The sequence below is a fragment of the Camelus dromedarius genome, chromosome 23 (assembly GCF_036321535.1).
Source record: "Camelus dromedarius isolate mCamDro1 chromosome 23, mCamDro1.pat, whole genome shotgun sequence".
Classification (NCBI taxonomy): domain Eukaryota; kingdom Metazoa; phylum Chordata; class Mammalia; order Artiodactyla; family Camelidae; genus Camelus; species Camelus dromedarius.
The window spans coordinates 18,480,204-18,495,534 of NC_087458.1; positions in this window are offsets into that span (position 1 = coordinate 18,480,204).

The window sequence follows — 15,331 nt, forward strand, 5'->3', positions numbered from 1 at the left end:
CTGTTTACTGCTGACTAAGGGGTACTATTCTCAGTTCCTGAATCAGATAATAAACATTACTGAAATGATTTTTTTTTTTTAATATCTTATAGTCCGCAAGAACTGATTCAAATCTGTTCGGCTTTACTCTTAGGAATGTTTTCTTTCTGTTAAAAGGACTAAGATAATTCCTGGGCTGCCAACTCCATGGAGGAAAAGAATTCTGGATAAAGAGAAACGTAAATAATTTTACTGCCTTCAATTTGCTGAGGATTACTCTGCTCTTAAAGGAGGAACCTAGGACTGAAAGTCAGGTCTTCTGCCTTCCCTGGAACTGACTTACTTTCTGAGATCCAGCACTGCCTCGGCTAGTCCAGGAGCATGCGATCTGTATTCCTGGGGCTGTTCCAGTCAGTCCTCACTGCCCTTTCATAAATCTTTGTATTTTTCACCCACGCTTTATCCCTCTCTTTAGCTTTATCTGCGCTAAGCTGCAGGCCAGTCACTGTTGAGCTGTGTGGGTGCCAGTCAGGGGTGAAGAGTTTAACAATCCCTGGCATTTTCACTTGGTCCAACCCAGTTTTTGAATGCCAGTCAAAGGCAATCATTCTCAGTGTTCTTTATGGTGCCTAGCAAATGCCATTGTACGTGCTTAGGGAAAGAAATGTGGTTGTTGGGTTCACTGAACTTTTCTCAATCACTGTGGTTCCCCATCGTGTCTTCCCCCTGGAGCCTGATGTGTTAAGGACTGATTAAACCCACATATTCTGCCTTCCTCTAGCGACCAGCCATCACCACCCCCACCACACCTCAGTGCTTGAGCTCTGCCTGCTGCCTGCTCTCAGCAGCTCCCTCTCAAAGCCTTCATGGAACCCTCGAGCCACGTGGGCACTTACAGATGAGAGGGACTCGCCCAGGGTCACACAGCTAATGAGTGGCAGAACCAGAAAGGAAACTGAGATCTCCTGATTCCAAGGTTTTCCGCCTTCTTGCATAAGCCAAGTTCACCCAAGTGCCCACTAATTGCCCAGAAGACATGAAAAGACTCTAGTCACCTCTTCCAGGAATCAACGCTCTGTGAAATGAGCTAGCTTCCTTCACTCCCATTAATTAAGAAAAGTCTTCAGTGAAGGAAACCGATGCATACCCTTGAGTTTTCACAGCTGATTTTTACAAAACTTCATCCTCTCATGACATAGAATTATTTTCCTGAAAGCAGAGAAAAGGGCTCACTGGAAATCACAGGACGCTCCCTGCCCAGTGAAGAGCAACAAACATCTGGTCAGCTTCCTCCCACCCTTGTCGCCCTTCTGCCTTTCACTCTCCGCGCCAGATACCGCACTCCCTGCAGTCCCCACCGCCTGGAATTCTGGACGTGGAAACCCCTTTTCCTCTGAGGAAACTCTGTCCACTCCAGATTCGCTGTTAGTCTGTGTATTCCAGCTCCATTTCCTTTCTGGAGCCTGGAGCCGGGGAGTCTCCAGCTCAGATTCTCCCCACAGCCAGTAAGACCCTCCAGGCGTTGAGTCCCTGCCAACCACAGAGCTAGGCTTGTGGAGGGAGCAGGCAGGAAGGTGCTGGCTTGGGGCCCGCCGTGCAAGATGGCAGCAGCAGGGGGCGCTAGAGAGCGGCATTCTTAAGGCGTATCCGTTACTCAGTTCGATTCAAGGTTGAGTTTATCTCCATCCTTTGAGCCTGGGGGTTTGTTTGTTTGTTTGTTTGTTTGTTTGTTTGTTTGTTTGTTTCTTTGTTTTTGAGCCTGGGGATTAAGCTGGTTGGCTACTGATTTTCTTCTGCAGTCTTTCTAGGAGAAACTGGAACCTTCATGAGGGTAGGGGTGGGACTGCTTTGCTCACCATTTTGTCCCCAGTGTCTGGCAGATAGAAGTGCTCAATAAATTTTCAGTAGACACATGGATGAGTACACAATTCAAGCAGAAATAGGAAACGAAAGCAACCCCAGGAAAGAGAAGCTTCTAGGCTAGCTGCTTCTAGGCTGCTCGGGACACTGGGCGCCACCCTGGTGTCAGCCAGCAGGGCTCTCCCAGTTGGAGAGGAAGCCTTTGCGGGGGGGCACAGCCCCCCCACCCCAAACACCCACAAGTAGCCTCGAATGGGACTGTTTTATGTATACCCATGAGGGGTAAGGAGGCTTACTGCAAAGCACGGTGAGTTAAAATGGTAACTTGCTGACATGAAAGTGAGGAGCAGGGGAGGCGCTGGTGAGAAGAAGCAGGCTTAGCTGGGGAGCCCAAGGCACCAGTCTTCTACCCCGCAGCCTTCATCTGCTTCCCTGATGTTTCCTCGTTGAAACTGTTACCCCGAAAGGGGAAGGGGAAAGACCCCGGTTCTTGTCATACCCAAAAGACAAGATTTCAGACGGGAGATGGCGCACTGTGTAGAGAAAGACTTTAAAGGATTTCCTTAGGAAGGACGGGAGGCGGGCTGATCCAAGGAAGGAACAGCAGCGGTCTTTGTCCCTCCTCTTATACCCTCGCTTAGAGGTGGTCTCTTGACTGATTGATGGTTCTTGCTCCTGGAATCTTAGTCATGTTTGTCCCCTTTGCGCATGTCCTTACTCATGGCGTATACAGAAAAACCCATGGGGGGCCTAAACCGCAATGCTAATTATATTACGATGAGCATTGGGTCATCTCAGGTTAGGTCCTTCTCAGTACCGCGCAATTGTGGCTGTTGGGTTCTAACCCGTTTCTTGCTGGCGCTCATTTAGGAGAAGTAAAGCCCCTTTATGCTGCAGGCAGGCACCATGCCATCTTCTGGGCCATCCTCCCTCTCCTCCACCTACCTGCCTGACGCTCCCACTTACCTAACTACCTAACGAAATAGTTCATTATTAAGCACCTATTATGCGCTCAAGGCTGTGAGCAAACAGGTATGTGTAAGAAATCGACCTCACCCTCAAGGATCTCTCAAGCTGTAACTCTGGGTAAGATTAGTCGAGTAATCTGCATCCTGGAGAAGCCTGGTGAGGGAGAGGTCCCTTGTGAACGGAAAAGGCTTCACCGGGAGCTGTGTTCGTAATGGGACCTAATGAGGTGACATGTTAACAATGGCTCAGGCGGTCGAGTTGGAACATAGTTACAGGTCTGCACTGGGTTCTTTACGAGTAGGTTGCGTTTAACAACAAGGCATGAGGAATCACTATCTGACCCCTGATTGTTTCTCAGGAAACGTGTGTTTTCTTTGTTGGTGCCTCACAACACCCTTTGACCCAGAGCAAATAGGAAGGGGAAATCTTAAGTCAGAGAGCACCATATGTCCAGCACTTGTCCAGGTGTTCAGGGCCGTCCAGGTGGAAGCTGGTCCTGGGCACTGGGGCATCCTCTTCTCTCAATAGTGAGAGTCTTCCAAGGGCAGGACCCAGCAGCTGCAGCCACAAAGTATAGCCCAGGAACTTGACCCTGCCTGGAGAGGAAGGATTTTACTGGGTCTGAATGGTATGGGGACAGACCTCGTAGAGGTCCTGAGAGCTCCAAATGTCATGCTAGCATCTGGATAGTGCCAAACCACACTTAAATCATCACAATAAGACTGCTGGCAATTTTCAGCCTGCAGGTTCCACCACGAGTCCTATGAACATCCCAGGAAGCCTTATTATATGGCATGTTCAGCTGATTTTCTTCCAGCTGTTGATAGGTAGAATTTCTACAGGGTATTGGTGGGAGGGTGAAGGAAATAAGGAGATATAAAAGGAAGCCCAGAAAGAAAAGGTGAGACCCCCTCAAAAGACCAAACAGTTTGAAAAAGAGCATCAGGCCTGTGTTACAAGGGCCATGATAGGTTAGGTGGAAGAACGAGGCTTGGGAGGACAGTGATTTCTAATGACTTCTAACCAATCAGGGGCTGGGATACAGTACTCGTGTATGCAGTACTTTACAAAATTGTTATTCTTGTCTAACATGATGCTGTACACCAGAAATTGATGCAACATTGTAACTGATTACACTTTAAGAATGTGTCACATATTTATATTTATATTATATTCAAAATAATTAAAATTAGTTCTCTTTTGATATTTTCTTGGAATTCCTTAAGAAAACTGGACTTATTAAAGGATGTAGGGTCCCTGCCAGCAGACCCAGCTGATCTGAATATATTCAGTGTCCTTTGTGCCTTTTAATGATCTCTTGTTTCACTCTTTGTTCCTTCGTCTTTCCCTTAAAAGTCAGACTTAATCCAGTCAATTTTGTCTCCTGACACAGGGACATATCATGAACATGTTCAGCCACCTCATCACCCTCTGTTATTAAAACCTACCCCACACCCATTTGCTTCCTTCATTTGGAGAATTTTGATTTTGCTGTTACGTTTATGTCCTTCACCTGCCTTACTTAGTCCTGACTCACCTCCACACAGTGATGCTGTCTGTTTTTTGTTTTCTTTTTTTTTAAAATACTGATCCACTTTAGGATCTACTCAGATCATGCTTTTTATGTTTTTCTTATTTTTCTTTCAAGTTCACGTGAAAGTTCCTTCCTAAGGAACAGGTACCTAATTGTCAATTTGGAAATGTCCTTTTTCTGAGTTGTTTTCCTTATTCATTGACCTCTGGTTCTCATCATTTTTTTTCCTTAAAAGTAAAAAGAAAGGAAAAGTTTGTTTTCCATCATTATCTTCTCTCCTGGAATTTTCCCATGGACAAGCGTCGTAAGTCAGTCATGTTTCCCTCTCTTAGCTCCCTGATGGACTTACCTTATGGGAGCTCATGTTTCCTGAAGTAGGAAACATGAGCTTCTGTCCAGAGGGACCATCAGACACAGTGTCCTGGAGCTGACACTCTTGTCCCCATTCTTCCTTACTCTGCTAAAGACATACATCTGACTAAGGGTCGAAGAGTTTACAGGACACATTCACACAACACATCTTATTTAACTTCTCACAATGACCCTGAGGCTAGCTGCGCAAAGTTCATAGTTTCCTCTTTTATGAGTGAAGAAACTTTAGATCAGGGTGATTAACTGATTCCTTCAAGAACACATAGCTGGGAAATGGGACTAACCTGAATGCTAGCCTTCAATTCCACTCCTTCTGATGCCAGTAGATGTAGCCAGTGTCCAGGTTCTTGTCCCAGAAGGAATTCAGAGACAAGACGCAGAGTTTAAGGAAGTAAAGTGGGGATGTATTAAGGGATGGACAGTACACTCTCAAGGGGAGAGCCTGCAGGCAGGCTCAGGTGAGCAGCTGCCCTGAGTTTAAGTTGGTTACATAGGGTGTAACAATAAATGGGTGGAATATTCATTGGGGAGGGAAGGGTTTGGGGTAATATTCCCTGATTTACATCCCAACTCCACCTTCCTGAAGGAAGGAGGGACTTTTGTCCTTATTTAGTCTGGATCGGAAGTGTCATGGCATCAGTGCATGATGGGTACCTCTAATCTGCAAGGCTAATTTTATTGTAATGAGGGCATAATAAGCAAAAGGTTACATTCGGACACTGGAGATTCCTGCTTTTTCCCACCTTTCTTTGTCAGCCTCCAGGCCTCTTGTCACCCCAAAAGGTGGGATCACTTATCAGCCCAGAGGTTCGAGCTTTTCTTTCTCTGCCTAGGGACCCCTGGTGCTTATATGATGTGTGGTTTCCTGCATTTGGCTTGTGCCCCTCCTTTCTGCCCAATTCCTGCCATTTGGCTGGCGTCCCCCTTTCTCTGCTCCTATCTAGCCCTCTGCCTGCTCTAACACTCCCAAATTTAACAGTTTCTCAGGGAAGGCCTCAAGAATGAACTCCACAAAGGCTCTTCAGAGCTTTCCCCTCCACCCAGCCTATCGACTGGCAACTTGAAGACTAGATTTGCCCGAACCTCTATGGGGATGTCTGCTTTGGGTTTGCCCGGGGAGGGGGATTCTGTGTCCCCCGCTGCATGGGACCAGATCAGAGTGGTGAGCCTGTGCACCCTGTGACGTTACCGGGGAGTCCCGGGCTGACCCCGAGGGCCGTCTGAGCCCCCGCTGAGGCTGCGTGGGGGCTGCTGGTGTGGCTCTTCCTTGGGCTGAGCACAGACATTCTCCTGCTTTTGATTCGAGGTACCGATTCTCCTTTAAGTTTCCTCAAAGAGAAAAGATAAAGGAAACAGTGTTTGTGTGTGTTGGGGTGGGGTGGGGTGGGGGGGAGTCAGGAAGGAGACTAGGATATGTCTTCTCCTCAACTGAAACATACCTTTTGAAAAATGTCCGCGCGCACTGTCCTCGCTGCTTCTCAGGAGCTGTGAAACCCCACCCACGGCGGCTCTGCGCTGTTCTCTGCCCGAATCCTCCTGCTGACGTCAGCTTTCATCCGGCCCCTCAGGCCAGCCCAGGCCTGAGCCTGCCTGCCAGCATGTGGCCTTTCAGCTCTGCGCACCGACTAGTCTCTGTTTCCCAAACCACATTCCATTCTTTTTAAGGTTTTTTTTTTTTTTTTTTTTTTTTTGTGGGGGAGGGAAAATTAGATTTTTAATTTATTCCTAATGGAGGCACTGGGGCTTGAACCCTGGACCTCGAACCCTGGACCTCGTGCATGCTAAGCACACGCTCTACCTCTGAGCTATACCCTTCCCGCCAAACCACATTCTTGAGAGAGATTTGATTGGCTGAGCTCCTTCTTTCAAGCGGACCACACCAGTCAGAGGTTGTCCGGTAGCCCATTGAAGTTCTGCCCTTGGGACAGAAACTCAACCTTAATCCACTCAGTTATGTTTTGTGGAAGGGGAGGAGGGGGCTATTTCGATTAGAAAAGCCTACTGGCAAAAAAGATTCCCTTAGAAGGAGGTGGGGGTTGAGAGGAGATCATGAGCAACTCTATGCAGAGCCACAAAGTAACGTCTTCCTCACCGTGTTTAAGCAAGGTTTCTTACCATGGAAGGAAAAATGGTGGGACAGTCATTCAATAACCATCCTAGGGCCTTTTCTGTGCCCTGTGCCGTGCTCGGCATGGGGAAGATTTTTCAGAGTTAGGGATTACGAGGAAGATGAGACAACTTCCTGATGACTCACGCTTCCCTTCTCACCCACCCAGAGGAAAAAAAGAAAAATCGTGTACACAGCGGCCACATGCAACGGCATAGTTACAAGAGACTTTCATGGGTTTTTCTGAGACCCTACTTATTATTTACATTTTTCTATGGGAAAATGCTGAGTTCTCATGACTTGCGTCAAAGAAGGAGAAACATCTTTTTAAAATGCACTCAAAGACTATATTGGGGGACGATGGAGAGCGAGAGATGAGTAGTCATTCTAGTTGGGTGGGAGTTAGATCCTGCGACCTTTATGGCTCAGGAGTCTATGTGTCAATGTGCATTTTCTCAATCAATAATATTACAAGTCCAGTCATTATTCATGAATTGTTTTGATGTTTGCCATAGCTTCTCAGGTGCTAAAAGTTTATCAGTTACTGGTGGAGCATGATCCACTTATGATCTTTGGGCTGGAGTCAAGGCAGTTCTTGGTCTATTGTTAATTAAATAAATGGTCAGCCCTCAGTGGCGGGAGTCTCAGATGTCACAGCCACACTGTGGGACTGAGCTGGGTGTGTAAACACACACGAGCAAAAGCTGTGGGCTATTGAAAGTTTGCAAATAGACACAATGTTGCATTACCTCTTTGACTACTACCTCGTACCTAAACATTTTTTTTAAATTTACTAACTCATTTTCGTTTTGAACCTTACGACCATCCTGAGAGATAAGTATGGTTAGCCTCATCTTGCAAAGGAGGAAACTGGAAATGAAGTGACTTGTCAATCCATGGATGGGTTAAAACAGTCTAGCTCACACAAACCCCCATAGCATCTCCCACACCCTCCCATGCTGCCACTCACCCCCCACACCCCGTTCCTTCTCATCAAAATGATATAAAAATGAAACAATTTAGCGCTGATCTGTATTAAGTTTATACTTATTTTTCCTGACAGATCATTAGTGTACATTTTACTTTCACAGCAAAGCAGAGTGTTTTCGATAGAAAACGATACAATGTTATGCAAGTATTCCTATCATATTGCTTTTAGTCCATGAGTGGCAGATTAATAATCAACCTGAACTTGTTCTAAGTGATTATTAAATAACTCATCTTAAAATTTTATTCAGCTTCTTCTAATCATTTTATTTATTCCTTATATTTCTGCTCTTTAAAAGTCAAGAAAGAGGATGAGACCTAGAAATCCCCACCTGGTCTGTTCACTCCTGTGTCAACGGGGGACACTGGTCAGCTGGCCATGCCTCAGTTTCTCTGGATTTAAAATGCCTTGGAAAGTTCTTGTGAGGATCAGATGACAGATTAGCAAAAGAGCCTTGAGAGCGTGACATCAGGATTTTTAGTGCTCGTTACTACTCATCTTCACCCCTAGTGGAGCAAAGGGACCCCCTAAGGATGAAAGCTTCTCCTGAATTCATTTTATAAGACATTGTTGGATGACACAGGGATTAAGGATCATGTCCTGATAAAACGGCCCTGATTACAGCCTAGGTAATTTACATATCGAGCCTTATCAGCACTTCAACTACCTCACTAGATACTTAGTCATTTCCCCACAGGATTTCCGATGCATTCAGTGTCTGAGTCTCTAAGAAAGACCCATTGGTAAATAAGGAAGCTGGGATGTGAACCCAGCTCTTCCCCAGGACCTGGGTTCCCTGAGTGACGGGTTAGTTCTTCTTTATTTGAGTGAAGTTAAGTACACTTTCCAGTCGATAATTCCTCAGTGTGACAAGTATCATTAAAGAGAGGGATTTCATTACTGGAATATTTTCATCCATTTATTTCCTTTCTGAATTCTTTTATTTCCCAGGGAACAGAAAATCTCTTCCCTGCCAATCAGTTAAATCCATTTAACAGATTTCAGTAAGCATGATTCAAAGGGTTTTTAATGAAGAAACCCATTATATTTTATTTTATTTTTAAAGGTGGAATTGTGATCTCCCACCAGGAAAACCGAGTGAACGAGAACGCCAAGGAGGCAGACACACACATTCCCTTAATGTCGGCAACCTGGCTTTAAGTGAGAACAGTCTGTCCTTTAAAAACCCAGTGCTGGTAGGTTATGTCCAAAACTCAGAGGGGAAAATTGTCTCAAAAGAAAGAACTATCTTCTTTGTGGCTTTTGCCCTATGGAAAAGTGGAAGAACATCAAATGTGGACAATTAGGAAATGACTTTCTATCAATGACCCCTGAGCATCCAGATGGGAATTCTGTGCCTTGCAGATTATCTCTGGATATATTTTGGGCCCAGCGAGCTTCCTAAGCCAGCTCCAGACCTTCAGGCAACTTTTCCACAAAATCTAGCTAGCCTATGGTCAGGGAAGTCAAAGTCATTTTACTGTTAGCAGCAGCACGACTGGATAAAAAGGTGAATCTGCTAAAAAAAAAGAACAAACAAAACCCAAAACCCAGAATATAATGCAGCCCACGTTAAATATAACTTTCAATTCTGTGTCAGCCCCTGCTGTTTTCTTCAAGACCATTCGGGCTGCTGTTTTCTTTGTTTCTGCGTGGCCTCACTTCCCTAGTCAGTAAGTGCTTGAATCTGCTCTTTGGAACTCAGGGAAAGTCTAGGAGACTAAAGCTTTTTTCTACAAGCAAGAAACAGGGAACACTGAACACTGAAAGGGTTTTGTTGTTGTTGTTGTTGTTTTTTTTAACCCAGGAGGACCCCACAGGGTCCTGCTTGGTTTCAATACCTCCCCCATTTTTTTTTTGCATTTTCCTTTTTTTTTTTTTTAATTGAAGTAGAGTTGATTCACAATGTTGTGTTAGTTTCTGGTGTACCGCATAGTGATTCAGTTATACACATATTTATCTTTGTCATGTTCTCTTATAGGTCGTTACAAGCTATTGAATGCAGTTCCCTATGCTACATAGTAGGACCTTGCTGTTTATCTGTTCTGTAAACAGTAGTTTGTATCTGCTAATCCCAAACTCACACACACACACCCTATTTTTTAATACTCCTCAATCTTAAAGGGAACAGGTGCAAGACAGGAAAGGGAATAAAGCTTTGGATAGAAGGTTAATCATAAACTGATCAGGGAGAGGGTATAGCTCAAGTGGCTGAGCACACGCCTAGCATGAAGGAGGTCCTGGGTTCAATCCCCAGTACTTCCTCTAAAAGATAAATAAGTAAACCTAATTACCCCCCCCAAATAAATAAATTTAAAAAATAAATTAAAAAAGATAAATAAACTGATCAGACAAACTCCGTTATAGAGGGGACTCGGTTTCACAATCCGAGTCACAACAGCCCGGGTGTCCTGCCAAAGCAAAGCCATTGTCTTCTTCTCAGACCCACTCCCATCCCCACAGCTCTCCTGCAGTCCTTTCAGAACTTGTTCCCCCTGGCACGGAGCCTACAGCCATTAAAGGCACTACCTTCCTCCTAGTCGTGGAGCCAACACCTGCTCTCTTTGACTTTTCTCTCCTTTGCCCTCCGTAGAATCAGTTGCCAAGTTCTGATGTTCCTGCCTTCAGAATGACTCCTGGAGTTCTCCACCTCAAGTGCATTTATTTCTCTATGGGCTTCTCAGGGTCTCTCCTCAGCCTAGTCTCCCTCCCTTTCCTCTCATCCTATCTCCTACCATCAGGCTGATATCCCTACTCCCTACCTTCCTGCCATCAGCTTCCTGCTGAAAAAACACAGTGGATCCCTACTGCTTAGAGAATGAGACTCTCACCCTGGTTCCTTAAAGGGGCACCTGGACTTGAAGTCAGAAGACTTAGTGCAAGTAACAGCTCTGTTCCTTGGTAAGTTGGGGCGCCTTAGGTAATTTGCTTAACCTCTGTGAATTTTAATTTTCCTCTCTGTGAAAGGGGTCATAATTACCTCACTGTCTACAGCATAGGTTTGTTACCAGGTCCAAATGAAAGATGAATGTAGTAATCACTCTTTGAGGTACTCACCGCCTTCACCCTGGCCACTGCCACCAAGTAATCGGAGGCTTGGAAAGGAAATAAGATGCTCTGCCCACATCCTTGACCCCAGACAAACACATCTTCCTCCTGCTGCTCTCCAGCTTCTTGCTTGGCTGTGCAGACCCTACCCACTCTGCAGAGTCCAGCTCAGTCTTCTTTCACTGAACCCCTGTTCAAAGGATGGAACACACACATCCCTTCTCTGTGCTTAAAGATGATGGCAAACAGATCCCAAATTGTTCTTGAATCTTTCTCTGTACGTTAGTGTTATCACATCAATTCGATGGCAAGTTACAATTCACTTTATATGTTAGGGAGTAATTATATCTCGCCATGCACTGAGTGTCTACTATGTGCCAGTCATTGTGCTGTGTACTTGACATGCATTGTTTTAACCTCACTCTGTCCTGCAAGGCAGGTGTTCCCAGTCCCCAATTTATTGGTGAGGAATCTGAGGTTCAGAAATGACAAGAAATCTGCCCAAGGTCATGTACCTAGAAAATTGTGGAGCCAGGATTCGGACAGATGGCCCTCTGGCTCTTAACCTCATGCTCAACCTCTACACCATGTGGTTGCTTTGCCCTGCCCTCCCCCTCCCCCTCGACTGTGGTCAGGTGGACGAGTGTTGACCTAGGCTGTGTATGCAGCTAGGTCAAGGATGAACAGAGAAAAGTTAACTGAACTGGCCAAAAAAATAAACGTTAATATCTAAAGTCTATTACTGTTTTAAGATGGAAAAAACTTGATGTGTTTATATGCTAAAGGGAAAGCGCCAACAGAGCAAAAGTGTAAGTATTGATGGAATAACAGTTGACAGTTGTTAAGCGTAGCCCGGTGCCAGGGGCCATGCTAAGCACTTTAGCAGAATTACATCACTAATCTTTCATAACACACTTATGAAGTAGGGACTGTTATGATCGTGATATTTTACAGATGAGAAAAGTGAGGTTTTGTCCAAGATCACCCAACGAGGGTGATTTAAATAGAGGGGATTTGAACTGCGGTGCTCGGGAATGCAGAGGTGGATGCCTTTCCTGGTATGGAAGCCAAGCTTCTGTTCCTGGTATGGAAGCCAAGTCTTTATTTACATGAGCTCCAACACCTTCGGCATCCCTCAGGGTAGGTAGGTAAGTAACTCAGTCCCAACTTCAAAAGTGAGAAAACAGCCTCTGTGGCTAGTGCTTTGCTCAAGGTCTTTATCTTTCCTCTTTAAAAGGCATGAATGATGCTAAATGTGGGGCTCTACATCCTCAAATCATTATCAGCATTTGTTTCCAACACCTCTCTTTTTTAAATTAAAAAAAATTTTCTTTTTTTTTAAACAGAGGTCCTGAGGATCGAACCCAGGACCTCACACATGCTAAGCACATACTCTACCACTGAGCTGTATCCTTCTCATCCAGGGAAGTGGAATGAGAATTCCTAGCTCAGGAAATGATGTTCTTGGAGCAATAGTTGAGGATTGATTGGCTGCACCACCTTCCTAAAGAGGTTTGATTCAACTGTTGTGACTGACACTGGCAATCATACCTTTGCTTTTGACAGTGGAACTCTTAATTCAGCTTTTAATGATACAAGTATGGTACGGTTTGTAACACCCGTTTCACTGAATAAAGCAACTAATTTTTTTTTTGTATTTCTCTTTTAAAAATTTCAATGCACATTATATTGTGGTTTAATCATCAAGAGTTTCTGAAAATAATCAGTAGCAAATAATTGAAAAAAATGTTGAAAAAGCATAGAAAATGTAATATAAAACTTTGATGAATGAGATGCTCGGAGAGAAAAGAAAAGGATCCTATGTAGAGAAGGACACTCCGCACGTTATTAATTTTATATTTAATTGACTAGCAACTAGTATCTGAAATGTTTGTGTTGGTTCCCAGTTTCCAAAGCACAGTCCCATGTACACATCATTTGCCCTTCACAACAACTGGAATATCAGTTAGGAGTGCCTTCATCTACAAGTAACAGGAAACTTGGCTTAAATAGATGGAAATTGTTTTTCTCATTTAACAAGAGGCTGGGAAGTGGCATTCTGGAACTGGGGTGGGGGTGCATCACTGTCATCAAGGATCCATGTTCCTCTTCCACTGCACCATTCTAAGAATGCTGGCCTCCTCGCCCTCACTGTGTGTCGGCTGCTCCAGGCATCACATATACTTTCAAGGCTGGGAGATGGAGGAAGGGAAGGAGCAGGCACCAGGGACATCTTTGCTTTTATTAGAAAAGCAAAAACTTTCCCAACAGACCTTTCATTGGCCAGAACTGTGTCACTCAGCATCCTAGCTACAAAGCAAAGTGGGAGAGCAATGATTTAGCTCTTCCAGGCTCACTATCGTGGAGGTGAGCAAAAAGGAAGCATTTTAACATGGCAGTCTGCTTAGCCACCCAACAGTGTGGGTCACATAGTGCTATTTTCATCTCCGTTTACAGATGGGAAAGCTCGTGTGCATACTAATCACTCAGTCACAAAGGCACAGAGCTGGGGCACAGACTTAGGTCCCTTGATTCCAGCACCCGTGTAATTTCCACTGTACCACTCAGTCTCTCTAAATTCCTCTGTAGGAAAATATGGCAGGATGAGGACAACTCTCAAAAGTGTAGAGCAATATTCTAAACAGATCAATTTTAAACCAGTAGCTTTACATCAATATATATGAAACCTCTATCATTGCTGTTTAGTAAACATCATTATTATTTCATTTTACTTTCTTTTCTTCTTTTAATGGAGGTCCTGGGGATTGAACCCAGGACCTCATACATGTTAAGCATGCTCTCTACACTGAGCTAGCTATACCCTCCCCTCTTGATTATTCCACTTTATAAATGTGGGTAACAACTAAGCTTTAAAGATACCGACTGAAGCATTGTTTATAATGGCAAAACACTGCGGGAAACCCTTAATTTTCAACGAGGGGGGTTGGTTGAAAAAAGCAAGCATACACCATAAAATAGAACAGTCAGAAATAAAGTTTCAGAAGAATATTGATATTTATAATATTTTATTAAATGAAATAAGTAAATTTTAAAGCTATTTGTACAATGCGATCCTAAGTTTATAAATCTATATTTTATATGTAAAAGCTAGACATAAATATAGCAAAATATTCATAGCAATTATATTTAGGTGATGAGATTACGTGATATTTCAGTTTTTGTCTTTGTATTTTTTGCAGTATAATTTAATTTTTAAAAGTCAGGCTATTGAAGTATAGTTCTCATATTTAAAATTCACCCATTTTATGTGTGAGTTTTGACAAATACACACAATTATGTATATCCAACACTGTAATTAAAATGCAGAATATTTCTTTTGTCCTCCAAAAATTCCCCTTGCACCCTTCTTTGGTTAAGCCGTTTCTCCTTTTCATTGACGTTGGCAACGCTGACCTGACTGATGTCCCTAGAGTTTTGCCTTTTCAAGGATGTCAAAAAAGTGAAAATATGTGATATGCAGCCTTTTGTTTTTGGCTTCTATCAATTGGCAGGAATGCCTTTGAGATCATCCATGCTGTTGCATGTATCAGAAGTTCATTTCTTTTTATTACTGAGTAATATATCATAGTACAGAGGTACCAAGATATGTTTATGCTTTTACCTACCACTTGGTAGACACTTGGGTTGTTTTCTGTTTGGACTAATAACAACGTATTAATTTACTAGGACGACCATAACGAAAGAACCACAAACTGGGTGGCTTAAACAACAGAAATATGTTGTCTAACAGTGAAAAAAGTGACAGGAGAAAAAAACAATTCACCAACACAAGGAAATGAAAGGAAGCTTGAGTTTGTTTTCTGAGAAGCCTCCTGAGAAATTGAAATTATCTTTCACCTTGCACAGATTTAAGGGTTGAATTGACACTCCCTGAGTGGTCCAGAAGCCCCCGCCAAGGTGAATCCCTGATAATACTCTTGGAGTATTTCTCTTTGGCATTCAGCTTTGCAGAAATGCTGTGAAATTGGAAAGCAACTTTTATGGGGTTCCTACAGGAAAAAAAAAATCCCTACTAAAAACAATTTACCGGTAAAAATGTATAAGACAAGGCAGAACCCATTAGGCCAACCACGGATGTCTGCCTAGGTCGTGTGTTGCACATGGCAGCGGCACGTGGACAAAGATGAGAACGGAGCCCCTGGAGCTGTGTGTTGTGGTGGCCCCGGAAACCATCTGCCATCAGCAAGAACCAGCAGGCACTGCAACCGGGGGAGGAGAGCTCAAGATCTTCGTATGATTGTATTAACAAGATACCTCTTAACTAAAAATGTCTTAACTAAAAGCAGGCATTGTAAAAATAATCAAAGACTTGAAAGAAAGACTTGAAACCCTAAGAAAATAACGAGATATTATTTTTTTTAAAAAGAACAAGCAGTTATGAAAAATAAATATAATATAACTTCAAAAAATGACAAATATGGTCAAATATATGGGTTAAACAGCAAACAGACAT